General features: G+C 40.5%; 1 long non-coding RNA gene across 1 annotated transcript; it reads right to left on the bottom strand.

The window, feature by feature from the left end:
- Nucleotides 1-9,233: 9,233 nt before the first annotated feature.
- On the bottom strand, nucleotides 9,234-13,533 carry LOC108786358. Its single transcript, XR_001941194.1, has 3 exons — nucleotides 13,320-13,533; nucleotides 10,383-10,385; nucleotides 9,234-9,247 (listed from the first exon to the last, which is right to left on the bottom strand). It is a non-coding gene; the product is annotated as an uncharacterized LOC108786358 (long non-coding RNA).
- Between the last annotated feature and the right edge of the window lie 5,793 nt (nucleotides 13,534-19,326).

The following is a 19,326-nucleotide window of genomic DNA, read 5'->3' as shown; positions in this document are numbered from 1 at the left end:
TCAGTAACTTAGAAAGTATTGGAGGTACAGGATTAGCATAACAGCCAGGCAACTAGCATTTTTTTAGAATGGGAAGTATGTAATGATATCCTGTACATTCCTTTCAGTACTCTCATTAAAGTATGTCTAAAACCCAACTTTTTTTTTTCTGTTTTGGATAGAGCAGGGAAGAGTAAGGAAGCTTGGTTGGTGCCCGGATTCCCATGCCTTTTGTTTGACAATAGCTTGCTAAGTAGCCCTTTAAATGTCAAGAATTGTATGACAAGATTTACCCACTGCCCCCATAGAATTCAATGGGGTTCTCCTCCAACATTGCAAACTTTGAGCAAAAGCTTGAAAAACTGTTTGCAAACCAAACCTAGGCAGATTCACCTATTCCTAATCATGATTACAGGGATCCCAAATATACTGTATATTGAGATGCATATGACTTTGTTATATAGTTGTAAAACTAAAAGTTCAATCATAGCACAAAGATAATTAGTTTTATTTTAGACATGCGAGTGATTTTATTAGATTTAGTAGACAATACCTGTCACCTTTTTAAAAAATGAGCCTTGTCCTGGATTGTTATCCTATTCTGTGATATGAACCATTAGAATGTACATTTGTAGAATTCATGGGGCTTGGCTTTTTCATGTACCATGTTCCATATTAAATAGCTGTGGCTGAAGGCTATAGAATCCTAATGAGATAATTCCATCTGTAAAAGTAGACACCTCAGGGGAATTTGATGAGTGACATATGAAACTGATACCTCCCTGTTTTTTTTTTTACAAATGTTTTAGGAAGGTGGTACAAAAAAAATAAAAAAAAGACATGTTTTCAAAGAGGTTCCAGTTTTTATCATGCACAACAAGCCAACAAGGAAAAACATACCTACTACTAATTCTAACTATGGGGTTACCCTGCTGGTGTTGCTGTACAGGAATCTTATATGGGCATCTTATGGCAGGGCTGTATTGGGACAGCATGGTATTAGGGCAGCACCAAGCCTCAAAATGTGCAAAATATTATAACTTTTCCTTGATTTTTTCCACCCTTCTGGCCACCTTTGGATATTGGGGCTAAATTCAGCAAATTAACTAGAAGGGGGTGTAAGTGCAGTGGAAGCTGAGAGGACTAAGATGATTCAGTTTAAGAAACCATCTTTCCCTCTCTTGTTTGTTATTCTGTGCATTTAAAATTTAGTTGTAAATATAATGCAGACTCCATGCTTCCTACAACAGCACAGTCTAGTATTGGTTTGATTAAAATAGCATGGCACAAGGGCTGCTTGTATAAAAAAAATTTTCATCAATCAGGCGGCAGGATATCCCAATACCTAAATCCAACACCATACCTTGCAGTGATCCAGCTAAAACATCAAATTAACCTGAGAAATGCCACCACTGAGAAAAAGAAGACATCCCATTGTACTTATAGAGTTGGTATTGTAACACTGGCACTCCAGATTTTATTGGAAGATGATGAAAAAACTCACACTCACATTTCACTGAACAAAAACCCATCATCGGAATAATGCACATGTTAAAAAAGTCAAACATACGCAGGGCAAAATGTCTACAGAGGATTGAAGAGCTTTCCATCGACTTCCTTGGTCTCCTCTCCTGTCCTATCCTTTCCTTTTTATGTTACTACAGAGGACAGGGGAAGAGATGAGTGCAGCAGATAATTGCCACCACCACTTATCTAAGGGAGGTATGGAAATCATCAAAGACTTTCTGAAGGTCCCCACACACCTTGCGATAATCGTACGATAATCGCAGGAAATCCAGCGATTGTACAATTATCGCAAGGTGTGTGGAAGCCGTGCGACCTCTACTACTGTAAGGTTGCATGACTTTTAACTTACGAACATGTTCGAAAACCCGCCGACCATCGTACGATTTTCGGCGGGTGTGTAACATGTTCATACGATAAAAGCCGGACGGGCCGGTGTGCGCAAGCGCACACTGCCCGTTCGGCATTGCGGTCATTGGAAGCCCGCCCCTCGGGGGGCACGGCTTGCGATCATCGCAAGTACGATCAGCCTGTCCAAGATAGGCAGATCATACGTTTTTTAATTACCTTACAACCATCGCAAGACAAAAGTCTTGCGATGGTTGTAAGGTGTGTGCCCAGCCTAACTTGCTTAAAGGAGAACTATGGGGTCAGTGTTTTTCCCCATAGTTCTCCTTAGGGTAACGGGAGGACACAAACTAGCGTCCTCCCGTTACCCTAAGCTCAGTATACCGCAAGCTACAGCCGCTACTTGTACCCGCCCCCTCCCCCGTCCGTTCCGCCAGTCAGCGCTGGCAGATCGGAGCGGGGAGAGGGGAATCCAGCCCCTCCCCCTGCCACGGCAGAGAGCCGTGACAGGATCGAGAGGTGAGCGAACCCGGTATGTGTTCGCTCACCTCCCGATCTACTGAGCCGACCTGTGACAGTCTCATTGTCAATGGTCGGCTAGAACTATGAGGTGAGTGGAAATCACTCATCTCATAGGTCTCCTTTATTCACTGTTCTCACTTGGAGGTCAGGGATGGTGGTTTCAACGGGAGACTTCTACACATGGTGCCGTAGCCTGGCTCATCATGTCCTAACTATGGGTAGCTAAAAACGTGCTTACCCTTTAAATCAGGACAGATGCATACAACAAATTATTTCTGGGTGGTTTAAGAGTTTACCTAATGTGAATATTAGAAGCCCATCCTATCCTTGCTATTAGAACCCATAAAAAAGCATTTGTTTAAACCAGAATTCTTTTTTAATCACTTGGCAATCACCCACAGTGTATCTTGGTGATCTCATAATACATATGTTTCTAAAATAATATAAATAGACAGGATGTCCCCTCCCCCATGCATAATCTTGAGGTCTCCTCAGCTTTTTGTGTTCTAATATTGGTCATGGATTGGTCAGGAACCAGTGTGGTCTCCAGTCGTGTTTACTGTGGCAAACACCGTAAATATTCGTAAATGTAAATAACAATAAAAGTTTGCAGCTGCTGCTATCCTCTCCTCGGAAAGGTTCTCTCTCTATAACAGCTCCCTATATTGTAGTGTATCCTGTGCATTACTATTTTGTATTACATTATTAAAGAAATGTTTATGTAATGTATAAACATACTTTTCTTTACCTCAGCATGAATAAACTCTACAGAAGCCTGTACTTCTTTGTGCAAGTAAAAGTTATTTTCTGAATGGCGAATCGCCATTTTGGCAAAATGGCACCTTTCTGGCAAAATTCTCAGAATTTCCCCCAACACATGCACTGGGTGATGATGGAGATTTACAGAAGAGTCAGTAGACTTCCATTGATCTCTCTGGTAGTTAGTTCCTCATTATTACGAAGCACGTATTGGACTGTGCATTCTGAATTGTGCTGCATGACTATACTTGATATCATAGCACAGTGATACAAGGTCAAGGAGAGTTGTTAAAATAAGGTCACTTTTCACACTCTGGATTCATTCTTTTTTCAATCTAAAGCTTTCCTATTCCATTGTTCCAGGGGAAAGGATTATGAGGAGATACACGTACAGTCATATTTATGACTAATACATTAAGTACACCCCATAGGAATGGTTGACTTTAACATATTTGAACAGACAAATGTTTGATATTTATTTAAACAATAATCAAACAAAGTTGCAAGATATAGGTAGGTTTCCTTGCATGAACTGCCAGTTTCAATTCTCCCACAACACTTCAATGGGATACAAATCAGGAGTTTGACTAGGACAGGGGTAGGCAACCGTAGCTCTCCAGCGGTGCTGAAACTACAAATCCCATAAGGCATTGCAAGCCACAGGCATGACTCCCAGAGGCAGAAGCATGATGGGATTTGTAGTTTCAGCACAGCTGCAGAGCCAAGGTTGCCTACCCCTGGACTAGGCCAATCCATTACCCTCCATTTCGGGCTACTCCTTGGTGGATTTCCACCACCATGCTTCACAGTTGGTATGAGATTCTCCTGGAATCTGGTCTTCAGTTGGTGCCAAACATATCTACTGTGACCAAAGAATGCTATTTTAATTTCATGATTTGAAATTCTCATGAAGTTGTGATAAATATAGGAGGTGTACTTACTTTTTCCACATGACGAATCAGTATGAATTAATTCATTAACTTAGATTATCAGAATAAATACACCATGTTAATTGTATGTGTCATTTGTTCATGTAAGCGCTGTTTGATAGAAGATCTAATGTTTGCCTGTTCATATACAGTATGTTGAAAAAGTCAACAATTTCCATGAGATGCACTTTTTCTGTTATAAGTACCTGACATTATATTATCTTCCTGGTATCCTGTGTGTGGCAGGTTCTACTCCATTGAACAATGCTGGTAGTCTGATATTTGAAGTTGGCCGACAGGATAGAGAAGAGAGAAGTGATGAGCTCTCATTGTCCAAGCAGCAGTTAGGGGGCTGGTTGACTACCGAGCTGTATTGGCAATGGGAAAAAAAAAATTGGGTCGATGATATCTAGCCCAACTGTTTCCTGTTGGCCGGCACCTTTTGGCCGGAGTCTTTTAGTAGGTCCCGGTCAATGAACAACAACTTTGCGGAGCAGCAGTGCTCCACCCTGTTGTTATTATTTAATGACAGATCCCCTGGTCATTTGGGGAAGCTGATCTGTCATTACAACTGGGCGGAGCGAGCCATGAGATCACAGCTGGCTCCGCCCCCAGCTGTCATTTGCACGGAGATCGGTCGGCTTCGGCTGAGTCCAGCTGAAGCATATGCCTTCGGCTGCGCTTTCTTTGGCTGCTGTATGGGCTATTGTGAATAGCCCGTACAGCAGCCCTTTGGTTTGACAGAACCTAAGGGCGGAGGCAGCCAAAGAGAGCCGTAGTGAATAACCCCCTAAAATTGTATATAATCTTTAACATATTAAATGTAAAAAGCAATTTTAATTTTTTTTAATGTAGGGCTATTAAAATTATATCTGGTGATCCTGTCATGAATGTCCTTGTTTAGGCACTTTGTGTGACAGTACACTGTCCCTGTTTCCCAATTGCTCTCCTGTGTTGTCACTCTATCACACATCCTTCTGGTGGATACTATAAGCTGATTACATAGGTATGGGTAACTATTCTCACCATCAAGACACACGTTGTGAGCAATGAGATGCAGCTTTCACTGGAACAAATGTATAGACAGGAAGTGGTTCCAAAGAGGCTGGAGGAGACATCCTGACCCATGCCAGCCCGGATCCGCAATACCTGCAGTACTGACGCCATTTTTTGACAGGCACTAAATAAATGAAGCTTGTGAAGTGTGCATATGTTACATGAATGAAGAGTGTGAAAAGAGGCATTAGCTGTAGTGTGCACCGGAGTCATTGTCTGTAGAAGGGTTGCATTTATTTATTGCACTCTTTGGTACACCAGTATGATAACGGCCTTTTCTACAAGCTCCACGCCTTATGTCATGCAACTATTTAAGTAAACATTAATGGTAAAATGTGCATTCAGAGGAGTCTGTTTGCTTTATAACCACAGATGCTTTTTAACTGCACTGACCAGCAACCAAGAGAAAGGAAAGATAGTTTCATGTTTCTTGGACTTTAGTCTTCCGACTTGCTGAATTTAGCACAAATCTCCAAATATTGGTTTATACATTTTTAGATTCAGTTCTTACTAAACTCAGTCAGGTTCTGATCTAGATATAGGGCTTAATTCTTCATGAATGTCTGTACTTACTAATTCACTACTGTAGGTAAAGAAAGATAAGGCTGGTCATAGAGGAAATAGAGGTGAATATCTACCAGATCATCAGACGTACAAGGTATAGGAACGTGATTTAGTGTCGGTAATCCAGTCAGCATGATCTAGGACCTAGGTCATACATTCTCAACCAACGTGCCTCGAAATTTTCACACACCTTCATGCCTTTGCATGTTGCTGGCAGACTGGCTGCCGTAACAATGGAAACGAATGATACTAACCCAGGGAGGATCCATTCAGAAAAGACGTTCCACTCTGTCCAGGCCTGCTCCACCTTCCACCCTGTGCCATGCTTCCACAACTCCTGAAGTGACGGGGGGAATTATGTAAAAAGAGGCTTCAGACCGGGGGGTCAGATGTGAAAGGAGCTCCTGATGTACACAAGGGACTTGGATATGAAAGGGTGGCTCCAGATGTAAAAGGTAGGACTTTGATGTGAAGGGAGAGCTCCACAAAAATCCATTACATCTTAGCCTGGGGTGCTTCGAAATTTTGCATACTTTTAAAGGGTGTCGTGACTGAAAAGGTTTGAGAAATGCTCATACAGATGCTGTGCCAAATGAAGTATCCTATCAGTGAGGTGCCCTGGCCTTTTATTATATTGGCAGCTAACTGCTCCATTGTAAATATAGCAAGATGGTTTTATCTAGCTCAGAAATGTCTTATGGAATCCATTTAAAATGTATAAATATTACAGTCATGTGCTGAGCAATACCCAAAACAGTCCAGATCTATATATGGGCTGGATAAAAGATTGCTCAGACAGCTGCTTCTCACACTTGACCATCCGAAAGGAAATAGAAACCACCAGTTAAGTTTGGATCAGAACAGTGGTTTTGGGAGTATGCAATTACAAGACAGCAACATGAATACTGTGTTTACTGCCGTGTAAACAGCTTATTTGAGGAGCGGTGGTTGGTTTGTTGTCTGATTTTGGCTGGAGGCTGACATCATTCACTACATTATTAGATGTTAGAATGTGAGCCTTGCCTTTTGGCAATAACAATAAATGAACTGGAGTTTACCATATATTACTCATCATTTTGTCAAAACATAAAAAGTTGCTTGAACAAGGAATGCCAGCTCTAGTACAGATAAAAGGAAAATGGCTCATAATTATTTCTCTCTTGTATTTATTATTGGGCCATATTAAACATTGCTTGAGGGAGTACACAGAATCATCCACGTAAGCCAATGCCCTAGAGGCGGCTTATAACTTAATGTCCCTACTACTCTCATACACATGCAGTATAAGGAAGTCAGGTCACATACCGTTGAGTTTTTGAATCGTGTGAGGGAAATAAAACATTTAAAAATAAACCAATAAAAATGTGGCAAATATGCAAATTGTACACTACGGGACACATGATCAGTTTTGGAACGTCCGAATAAGTTCAACTGAGGGTTGGGCAACACAGTAAACAACCAATAACAGGCCCACATAATAATGGGTCAGAGAGTAGCTGAGAGAGGCATATGAACATCATGATCTGCTAGATTGTAAGCTCTCACAAGCAGGGCCCTCTTACCGCCTGTTCTGAAATGATACTGTTAATTGTAAGGTCTCCCTCAATCTTGTAAAGCGCTACGTAAACTGTTGGAGCCATATAAATCCTGTGTAATAATAATCTCCCCTTGTCCAATCACAGAATGTCTTCGATTCTTTAAAAAGACTGCAAGATGTTCGTATGGAGGAGCTGCACAAGGAGCAACCCGCTGTGATCACTGTACTCCAGCCCAGACTGTCAGTTTCACTGGCGGAAGTTAACCAAGCATTGATGACTGAGAAAGTCCGTCAACCAATTCTCCATGCCTGAAATGTGCACAGTGGTCAAGGCTGGAACATGGAGTTCTGCCCCAAACTTCTGCCCTCTTTGAGCTGTGTGACTTCTGGAGCCTCCCTGATGGTTAAGGTAAGCCACTACTGTCTAACTCAGGGGTAGCCAACCATGGCTCTCCAGCTGTGCTGAAACTTCAAATCCCATAAGGCATTGCAAGCCACAGGAATGACTCCCAGAGACAGAAGCATAATGGGATTTGTAGTTTCAGCACAGCTGGAGAGCCAAGGTGGTCTACCCCTGGTCTAACTGAACCCTCCTGCTCAGGTGACCTTGCAGCTGAGAGGTCCAGCATTGAAGGGACAACTGAATCAACCATATTTCCAAGATAATGATGGAAAGCCAAGCTTCCTTCCACAATCAATTCCCCTGTACCCAGAGGGTGTCCCGGACTCCTCCCCAACCTGACAGGTTGGCATCCATTCTGAGCACCTTTCAGCTCATTAGAAGAAAGGCATTTCCTGATTCCAGTGCTGGATTGGAATTCCACCACACTAGGGAAAGTCAGAAGGGGGCCAATGACTCAGATTGGGGACAGTTGTCTGGACTAAACAGAACCAGAACCTTTTGGGCTAGAAATTGCAGACCTCCTCATTAGCTGCCAAGGCTTGCGGACCCATTTAGCTTGCGCTTATAATCCGCCATATGTAGTGAGGGACATTCCACAAGGGGTACTCCCAAACGGTAATGAAGCACAGGAAGGGTTATGCTGTCTGTGACCAGTCACTGTAGGAAGTGGGAGCCCAGAAAGTCCAAGGATCATTATGGTGTGCAACAGTGGTGAGGCAGGGGGCAGAGGCTCATGTGGTAAAAATGGCACACAAGTGCAGTGAATCCATATGAAGTGAGGCTACACAGGCACAATGGAAGTCCTAGCCCTTGGATAGAGTACCCAGGCAGAAAAGGCACCAAATTTAAAATGTGGAGTACCAGAGCAATGAAAGGGCAGCAGCCCTAAATTACTGCAGCAGTGTCGTGGTTCTCCCAGTAGGCGAGAATGGATGTTAGGGACTAAACCCCATCCAGATCTTCACCATCCTCATTGCCATACACCCCAAGGGGTCTTCAGGGGCAGGGTTCAACCAGAAGATAGACTATTGCGATAGATCTGCATACCACCCCGTGACTGACAATGTGTTGCACTACAAGCCTAGGGGAGTGCCCAAAGCAACATTACAGGCTGATACCACATATCTTCTAGGTCAAGGCTTAGCTGATTCAGGAGTCAGGTGACCCAGAAAGCTGCAAATGGTAAGCTGTAGTGGATATGTAGCAGCTAGGAATCTTGCTAAAAAGAGTATTGATGAAAAAAGAATAAAAAAGGGAGCAGAGATAAGTGGTTCACTCACCTAAGGACACCATAAAATTAAGGCTTGCTGGGAGTGTAAGCGGTTATATTAGGGCTGCTCTCCCAGCTGTTTGCCAGTGTCCAATCACCTGAAGGGAAATGCATAACCCCTAGTCTAAGACTCTGACTCTGTTTTCTTTAATGTAAGATTGAGATATGCCATTTTATCTATGCTACATCTAAATCACTCAGTAGCATGGGACGAGTATGGTCAATAAAAACGCCAGCTTCAGTCTTAATCTGTACTTTGCTCTGATAAATTTCCAAATCTAAGAGTTTTCAAACTTTTAACTGAATGATTAAAGCATTCATTATCCAATATCAGCTGAGGACAAAGTCTGCATTCCCTTAACCCAGGGTATCTTGAAGTTAAACAGAAATGAGAAATGCCGTACGCACTTTGGCCACCAATGATGTTGTAAATCCTTTGATCATTCAGTATGTAATACTACTCTGTGAAGTCCTATGAGAAGGCACGCTAAGCCATCAATTCTGCATGTCATGGTCCGATTCAAATAAATGGTCACCTACTTACTTTGCAGTTGGTTATGTACAGATTGATGAGATCTAAAATGATATGCCATTACTCTCATTGTTTACTAACAAGTAATAACATAGGCACATGCTTTTTCTTTAGGTTCCAAATAGGCATTGGGTGTTTGCCCTCTTCAACCTGCCCCTGCCCCAAATTGAATGGGCAAATAAGAAGGTAAGTCTTGCATCAGACCAAGTAGTGCTAGTATTTGGGGCTAATGCTTAGAACCAACCCTACCTCCTTGGGACACTAAGCTAAACTAAGCCGGATTTCCTGTGCAGAGCAGCAAGTCCTGGCACTCTCGTGGAGAAACACATCTTGCTGCCTATTATTCTTAGGCAGGCTGCCTCTGTGTATATAGTTGCCATAAGAACCTTGTACAAAAGGGTTTCAGTGTGTAAAAGAGTAATGTGTAAAGCAAGCGAATTACTAACGATTTACAAATCTTTCAGCAAGCTTAACACAGCTTTGTTGAAGCCTTTAAAGCAACCACCAGTTGCGGTTTGGGGATGTTAAAACACAAATCTTATAGGATTAATGCACATTAAAACAAAGTGCACTTATCCTCTTTGCCACCTTACCTGACCTAACGCCCCCTCCTGCCTAACAGATGCATACGTCCCTCAATACAACGGTCGGGGTTCTGCTGTTTGCATCCAACACCGCAGATTCTCACTGTCCTGGCTGTGTCTGAGCACTATAACCCCATAGACTTCTATAGGATTGTGTCCAGCCTCTGGACACATTCCCATACAAGCCTACTAGGCAATAATGTGCAGGTGTGGCCATGAGTGGGAATACTTGCACCACTGGATGAAAACAGTGGAACCACGACTATTGGACTGAGGTGTGTTTTTATCTGTGGAGGGGAGGATTGGCTAGGTCAGGGGGTCAAAAAAGGATAAATGCATGTTTTAAAGTGCATGCATACTTTAAAGCGTATCCACAATCTAATAGATATATTTATACATCAACTTACCAGTTCTTAGATGTGGTGTCTGTATTGGTTTTCTTTATGGTAGCTTTTTTCCCCCCTTTATTTTCATCAGGTAATCTTGAGATTAACACCCATTCTAAAGAATCTATGAAGGGTGCCATGGTCATCATCCAGGTTGGCTTCAGACAGGTCATGAAATTAGTATTATACAGAAAAAAGGCTTTTTTTTTTGCTTCCAGTGCAGCTCTCATGAAGTGACAAGAGCACTGCATTTCTGGCAAGATCAACAGGTATTTTCTGTACTTGTTGAAATGTTTTTAGCTAGTAGAATTAAACCTAATGCAGCCACCACATGGACTGGTATGCTGCAATATGTTACATTTTTGTTCTTGTGTTTAGTTATTGGCAGTGCTGTTACTTTAAACATGCTGCTAATGGGCTTCATCAGGCTTTCAACACAGCTAATGATGAAGTAGATAGTGACAATATAAATGTCTGCAGAGTTTTTATATTTCAATTTTTTAACACTATTGCTGCAGCACCAATACTGTAGTTGTGACCACTTTTACTATGCTCCTGCTTAAATAACAAAAATTCAGCATCTCATTGTTTAGCGGTTGCACACAAGGGAGATTACGAGAACATTTTATGTCGGAGTGCTTACACTTTATTGCAACTTCAATACACGTTGCCAATAGAAGAGGCACCTAAAATTACTATACATTTGTACATAAACTTAATAGTCACCAAACTTTTGAGATTTGTCAATAAAAAGTAACTTAAGACAAAACATTTCTCATATTATGTATTTGTATTTACATGGTAAAGCAATAACTACGTTGATCATACATATTAGAAACAATTAAAAAAGTTAACTAAAAATGTACATCATTACACTTGTATGTATAGGTTTGTTTGTTTTTTTACACAGAGGTAAAAATGCTTATAAAAAATTACTACAACAGGTTTTACTTATTAGTATACAGATACATAATGAATATACTGTTTAGGCACTTTCTTTTGTTAATGTGAGAAATAGCAGAAAGTAAAATAAACATAAGACAAAACATTGATGCTCAAGACACAAACCATGTACAAAACTGGTTAATCCCTTACCACAGATATAAAAAAATAAAATGTTTATGAACAGTGTGGATTGATTGAAATGTATATTAAAGGATCTACAAACTATATACTTGTCCTTTAAATGGAACAAAGTTTATTCAAACGCAATATTTATGTAAAGAAAAACCAACATATTTTGTGGGTAATCTAGAAAACCTTGACCAAACTATCCAAATTACAGTGGACAAAAGGTCAGGAAATCCAAACATTTGGGAGATATTGTTTTGGCCCCAAGGTCTGTTGTCATTTCAAAAGCGGCTTGAGGTGCAAGATTCCAGAAATGATGCCCATGGTTTCTCATGCAGGTACATGTTCCGGTTTAAATGACATGAAACAATGCATCTGATATCCACAATTATGACCTATAAACTGTTACAAAGTCCAGCTAAAAGGGAACCTTAAAAATACAGGAACTGCTACTGCTGACTTGTTTTTTTGAAGGCACTTCCTCCAGGGCTGCCTTTCTAATGCTTGTGTCACCAAGTCGCTGACCTGGAACAATTATGTGCAAATTGGTTACCCCCGCACTGGAGATGTATATGCATGTTCCGAGACAATGAGCTGCCAAGCAGTGAAGGAAGGACAAGTATGACAGCCCAGAAAATAAACATTCAAAGCAAGTCAGAGATGGTTACTCTTCAAAAGACCCTTTAAAATCTACTTTATATGTAAAGTAAATATCAGCATATGGGCCTGCTGTTGGGAGGGGGCCCCAGTGGGACACTACATGAGAAACAGTTAATAGAAGGGAAGGCTTTGGATTTGCCTGGAAACCCACTTTAGTACAGTCAGACTAGAACAACTGAATGGTTAGCCAATGCATTGGCATCTATATCAGATTTGCTCATACAGGCTCAACCATCTATGCAAGAAACAATTTGATACTAATGCCCATCTGAAGCTTCCTGACCTGGGGAAGGGCAATTAATGTTGTCATGCAATGATGGTATACAGTAAAAAAAAAATACAATTACTGCACAACCACATTTTCCATTCTGATCTTCTACATCTGGCCAAAGAAATAACCATTATCCTACACACAAAGAAACTGGTGGTAGATTAGGCTTTGTAATGGCACCAAATTTTGCAAAACAAACTTAGAACATGTTCTAGACGCCTGCATTGGAGTAAGAACCCATGGGGCTCATTCTATCAGCTAAAAGCTGATAAGTTATGTTGTGATTCTGAAATTCTTCATCATCTGTACAACCACAGCTGGAATGCCTTTGCTACCAGCATGCATCTGCCAAAAGATGAATACCTCCCAAATGATTGAAATACACTGACCTGCTAGAAAGGAAGAAGGATTTCCTGATGTAATAATGTGAAATAGAAAGCTGTCAATTTAAAACAAGGACAGACATTCAGCAACTAGCTTAGCATCATGGGAGACATCAACATGACTATCTGTTGCAGAACCACAGGCTGCCCACCAGTAGGGTAAACCACATGCATCTGTGCTGCAAAATCAACACATGTCCCTTTATCTGTACAAACATGGGTATAAACATGGGTAGGGATGCTACTGAATTATTTAGGCATGGGTGCAAAATGTATTTGATTAGTGTTGTTCTTTCTGTGATTTAATGATGGAATAGTAAACCGAAGTATGAAATGTTAACATTCAAAAAGTTGTACCATACAAACTTTCTCACACTTGCAAGCAAACTTCGTTTACAAGGTTATCACACGTGTTCTTGTTTGGTCATGTGATAATGCCAAAAAACAACCCCCCTCAGCATGCTCATGTTCAGGTGTTGCTTTTTGGTGCATTATTCACAGGCACCGAGTGATTTTTATGGCCACACTTTTGTTTCATAACGCTTAGCACGTCAGCAGCTGAAGTGTTAAAAGTAGAAGCAAGCAGAAGTTGCACTAGCAAAGCATAAGGAATGTTGATGGAAATAGCCAGACACAAACGTAGATGAAATGTAAAGTGAGACTCTAGCCTTTTTTTGTGTGGATAGAATGGGGAAGGGTTAGAACCTCTCCCTACTTGGGAGATTCAACCTCATTTTCTGGCCTGGTGACACAAGGCCGGAATAAAAAAAAGTTGAGAGGTTCTAAAGCTTACACACACTTTTCAAAGTGGCCGGTGTTCCATTTCAGGGGCAAAACAATGCACTGTCTTCACTATAGTGGTAATCATGTAGCGAGCTTGCCATGCAGTTACCACAGCGGTACGATCGCAGAGACTCCTACTTTTTAGGAGACCTGGAACCATCATTAGTCCTAGACATTTCCAAACCATGGCTACACCAGAGACAATTTAACCTATTTTTGGTAATGGGGGTTCTCAGAGCTCCAAAGTTCTGGGGCAAGTTTTGTAGAAAAAAAAAATGGAGCTCAACTTTAAAAAAAAAAAAACCTTTTCCACTGTTAGCACTGGATATACACATTGACTGCTTCTTGAAAGAAAATAATTTGACCATAAAACAACGAACATAATGAGTAGGAACAAGTTAACACTTTTGCCTCATTAACCAACACATGGCTCAAGACCCGTCACATTTATGTGCCAGTTTTTGTGTCAACTCCCATCTCTAAATGTGTTATATACATTTCTTTTAATTACATCAGCTAAGGTAAGGTAAGTCTTGGTCAAAAAAAAAAAAAAGAAAAGAATGGCCACATCTATATTTAAACATTTCAGCATGTGTTAATGGCAATTAGGGACATCATAAACTGGTAGCTTTTTTTTTTTTTTAAATTAAAAAATAAGTAATTTTAATATTATGCAGTCAATTCTGTTCACAAAACAGTGCTTAGCAGTGTTCATTAAGGATAAAGGCATTTAAAATGTGCACCCATTAAGTGATCCTGTTCCTGCAGCCTGATCAGAACTAGATGGCATCACGTAACTTTGCCATCCAGACTGGTGTCTATGTCGCATATCATCTTGCAGTCTCTGTTGCAGAGGATATTAATCTTCGCTGCCACAAGAGAGCATGGATGGGAGAAAGTAGACAGGCCCTGTACTGGGAGGAATAAGTCCATCTACCAGCAGCAGCTAGACATAAATGTTTCTGCACCAAAGAAAAAATGGTAACAGACCCTAGCAGGCAACAGGCTGTGGTTTGTCACACATCAATCTGGGTATCTAAAACCGGTCACTACATTATTCAGACTTCAGTGTCCAAGGCCACCTAAGGCATGTGCAGATACCTTCTGGTGCCTGCCGTTTTAGGCTACATAATATGTACATCACTGGTGCCACGCCTGGCTTGGTTTAAAAATGTCTGCAGACTGTTCAGTGTTGGAGCCACAATCTTATATAAATGTCATGTAGTATCCATTCATAATGATAGGATGAAGCACAGAATGTAGACAAAATGCAGTCAATGCTCGCCAACCACACTATATGACTGTAGTGTGTAGAAACCACAAAGAACACATTCCCCACTAGTGGTCCAGCATTGCAGCCAAATACAATATGATGTCGTTACTTTTAAGCAATAAATGAAAATCAATGTTCTTGGCATATAAAACAAAACAAAAACACTTTAAGACTAATGTCAATGTGCAATCAGAGGGTGGGGAAAAGGCACACGCCTGCTGACCATTTACTGCAAGACGACATTATGGCAGGAACAGAAATGGCAACTTTCATAAGCCAGTCCCCAGCTGCCTCATATATTTAGATTGTACTATGCTAGTAATCTAGAGTTGTCTCAAGATATATAATATTATATTTATATTTTATTTTACAGATACAAAAATTATTTGGCTACTTTTAGGTTTAGTTGAAAAACAAAACAAAAACCCAAATCCGTTATGTTTGCCCTTCCCTCTTATTTATAGCGTTCAAAGAAAAACTGGAGACAGTTGTTTAAAGCAATATAATTAAACTCTTAATTACAAACTAATGTTTTATCTATGCAAGTCAAAATCGCAGCCTACATTTACCTGATCCTTAAAGTTCAGTTACGTTACAGCAGTATGATGTACATAAAACCTGGACAACATGGCCATCTTAAAGGAGAATTCTAAAATATTCAATATCTGGAGGTGGGTGAAGACCCAGAGGAGCAAAATATTGCTTTCCTGCGTTTTCCTGGTCTGGCAAATGGGGTAGTTGGATAGTCTTACACTGGTTATTTTCAGTTATGGGCCCTGCTAAAATACCAGTCTTCCAAAACAAGAGGAACATCTAGGGACAGCCACCCGTTCTTGACCCACATTGCTTGCTCACACTTTCTGAAGATCTGTGACATTTTAGATTGTAAGCCCTCACGGGCAGGGTCCTCCTTACCATCTTGTCTTGAAATTGTATTGCGACTGTTACGTCTTCCTTATATTGTAAAGCGCTCTGCAAACTATTGGCGCTATATAAAACCTGTATAATAATAATGAGCCTCACAGAAGTACGACTGCCCATAACAAGCAGTTTTCCGGTCTGGTTTCTAAATTAGAATTTAAAGGCAGAAGTCTAGTAGCTGGTAGGAGCAAGAGAGGAACATTTGAGACATTTCAACGAATGAGGCCCAGCACAGTCATCTATTGTGTCACAAACAAATTACGAGCCACACATTTCCTGTATTTGCTCTGCATCTTTTTACAAAATCTTTTATTACTCGGCTGATTTAGGTCTTAAGTATTTTGGAGCATGATATTGTACACATGGAAGAGTCCCTATCCTGATGAGTGAGGGGTGAAATACCATCAGGTATGAACAAACATTGTTGTTTCCAAGTGAAAATAAATGCAAAATCTTATGTTAAAGAGAACAGTAACTATATTCCTAAAAAATAAAATGAGACAACAGAATCCATATTTTTTTTAAATAATTTTCAATAGATTTTTCAGAAATCAAACATTGAATCACTGATTCTGAGAGAGTTACCAGAGCTCTCCCACTGAGCCCTTGCCTAGTGCGGAGTGGAATTATGACAATTCCAGATGGTGGTCAAAAGGGGTCACAACTTCAGTTCTTTTTTGTATTCTTTAAACGCAATTTACCATGGTTTTTAAACACTTCATACATACACTCCTTTATAAAAGGCGAGAAATATCGAATACTCTATGATTTGGGTCACCTAATCAAAAGTACCCCAGGGCTTGAGTACATCACCAGTACCCAGTAAACGTGTATTACGGCTTCCTAAACAATTTTCCAATAACTATAAATGATCTGATAAACAGTTAAACAGTTTCATTGTATTTCATATATGAAGCACAAGTATCCCCTAAACCCATCAGAAGTCACAGTTGGGCTAGCACTGTTTGAGAACCAATGATCTATCAGATCAAAAGACATAGGAGTAAGCCCAGCCACCCAATGACTAGCTAGACCAGTTAACATAAGGAGACAACTGGACCAGTCACAGGAGCCAACATTTTTTTTTAAGAAGCCATGAAACATGGTGCTTCTGTGAAAAAGGCAAAAAAAAAAAAAAAAGGTAGGCACTAATCATTTTTAGGTTCGCTGGCTCCAGTCTGTAAAGTGATTCAAGTGCTAACCAGGATGATTCAATTTGGGCTAATATGGCCGATTAGGTAAATGTAGTTACATGGGCAGTTTAAAGGGCCGGGCAGGGACTTAAGTGCTTAGATTTGGCCACACGTGCGGAAACCATAACAATTTAGGGTCAAAGCAGATGTCAATCAACATGCATCTAGGATTGAGCGGTTATCCTATTCCACTGCTGGTTACACTGATCAAACATTTTAATCCCCAGCTACTTTTGTGAAATACGCGAGTGTGACATGTCTAGCCATGCAACTATGAGATGGTAAAAATGGACGGCATCAAGTGTAGCAAGCAAGAAAGCAAAATAAGCCATAATTGTGTCTGATTTGACATATCCTCAAATATTTGTCAAAGAAGGGATAATGGGATTCAGCTTGTCATAAAAAATACAGAAGAGCTCTATAGTAGTAGATCATGTGCAGGCCTATTCATAAGGACAACGCAAAAACAAAAGATGGCATACAAGGTGCATTTATTCTGATACTATTACCTATGTGATACACTTGAAACCAACCCTTAGCAGCTCGTATTTACATTTTTATACAAAGTGCATTTTCAATTCCAATTAGAAGAGGTCGGAAAAATTAAAAAAATGCTAGGGGGTTATTGCACCTGCACTTTGTTCCTGGCCATACACGGTGCAGATTTTGGCCAGTTCAGGATCAACACAGTAGGTGGCCCAATTGGCATCCTTCCATCTGGCATCTTTCAATCAGACAATTGAAGGAGGCAAATTTCAGGTGAACAGTGGCAGCAGCCAATTGGCTTCTGTCACTGTCCAGGTATTCCGACAACAGCACACTCACCACTGTTTAGTGTGGATGGGGAAATCTGTTATTTTTTTTGTTTAGCCTGCAGTTTGAATGAAAAAAATATAACCGTGTATGGCCAGCTTGTCTGTGAATTTCACAACACATGCAGGTAACTGGACAGTGTCCTTCTGCCAACAGCTCACTATACCTCCACTATTTTCTCAGTTATTATAGAATAGCCCGAAGGTTTCCTAATTTTTTGGGGGATTTACTTTAACTAAATTAACCTAAATCCTTAATGAAAACTGAACTCAAGGCAAAGACCTAAATACAAAGCTGAAATACACATACTCTGTTTTGCAAGTCTGTGCAACTACCCTTGTGATCCAAGTGCCCTGCACAACCGTGGCTAGGATTTCAAAAGCAGCTAAAGCACTATAGTAGGACCTGGATGCACCTACAGCTTGCTGACTTCACAATAAAGCAGCAGTAGATGGATGAGGTCACGTCTCTGATCTTTCCTGTTAGCATACCGCCAACTTTTTTCCATTTTTACTTTGTTATAGATTACAGGATGTTGATATCAAGACAGGTTTAGGTATGAACTGCAGCTGCATTTGAAAATACATTTTAAATTAATACATAGTTGCATTATTTGGTGTTTTATTAAGCCTACAGTTCAGCTTTATGGCTTTAAATTGCACCAGATAACACAAAGTAATATCCCTCACACAAGTATTAAGCCAGCTTCACACCTGCGGTAATGTAATGCATGGATGGATTTGTGGTGCCATTCATTTAAAACCGCAACCCCAATGCACTAAACAATGCACCTGTGTTCAAGGCAGCACAACACACTCCCATGCATTGTGGTGCACTGCACTGGCAAACATGGTGAAGGTACAATTTTAGATCCAATGAAAAGGACGCCTTAACACAATGCACATTAGCTCGTCACACAGTTGTGAAAGGGGCCCTATATAAAAAAAAACCCGAAATCTTTATTAACATTTTATATTCGTTGGGAAGGTAGAACCCAAATAACCTCCATACATGGAAATTATATGTTTATATGGGAAACAATTACCAGAAGAAGAGGTCTTTCAAAACTAACTACTTAAAGACAAAACTTGGCTGAACATTAATGTTTAGCTTAGAGTAAGGGGGGACAGGAGGCGCTTATAGACACACCCTAGTGTTTGATCAGAATTTAACCCTTAGGGTTGTCCACCATGGGTACCTTCATTTGTACAGCAGCAAGAAAAAAAAATATCCTTTAGTGAATGTTACCGCTTTAATTACTCAATATAGCGAAACTGACTACGGCTTTCTTGTAAGTGCACATAAAGGGAATCTCTTCTAATCGGCTGTCCCCCATTTTTTTGTAGTATGATAGCATGTTATAATCAGTGTATATTAAATATAATTTAGCCACAGCTTTCCGCTTAGATCATTGCTTCCCAAAATATGGTACCAGTAGCCTTAGTGGTTCCAATTTTTATTGTTGGTGGTTATTAAAAATCGGGAGCTCCATATGCTCACTCCAGTGATGGCTGTCGGTGGGCAGGCACTTGAGGCAGTATATATATATATAAATATATATACAT

The sequence above is a fragment of the Nanorana parkeri genome, unplaced genomic scaffold, assembly GCF_000935625.1.
Source record: "Nanorana parkeri isolate BGI_ZX_2015 unplaced genomic scaffold, ASM93562v1 scaffold11, whole genome shotgun sequence".
In the NCBI taxonomy this organism is placed as follows: Eukaryota; Metazoa; Chordata; class Amphibia; order Anura; family Dicroglossidae; genus Nanorana; species Nanorana parkeri.
This window is presented reverse-complemented; position numbering and strand designations above follow the sequence as displayed.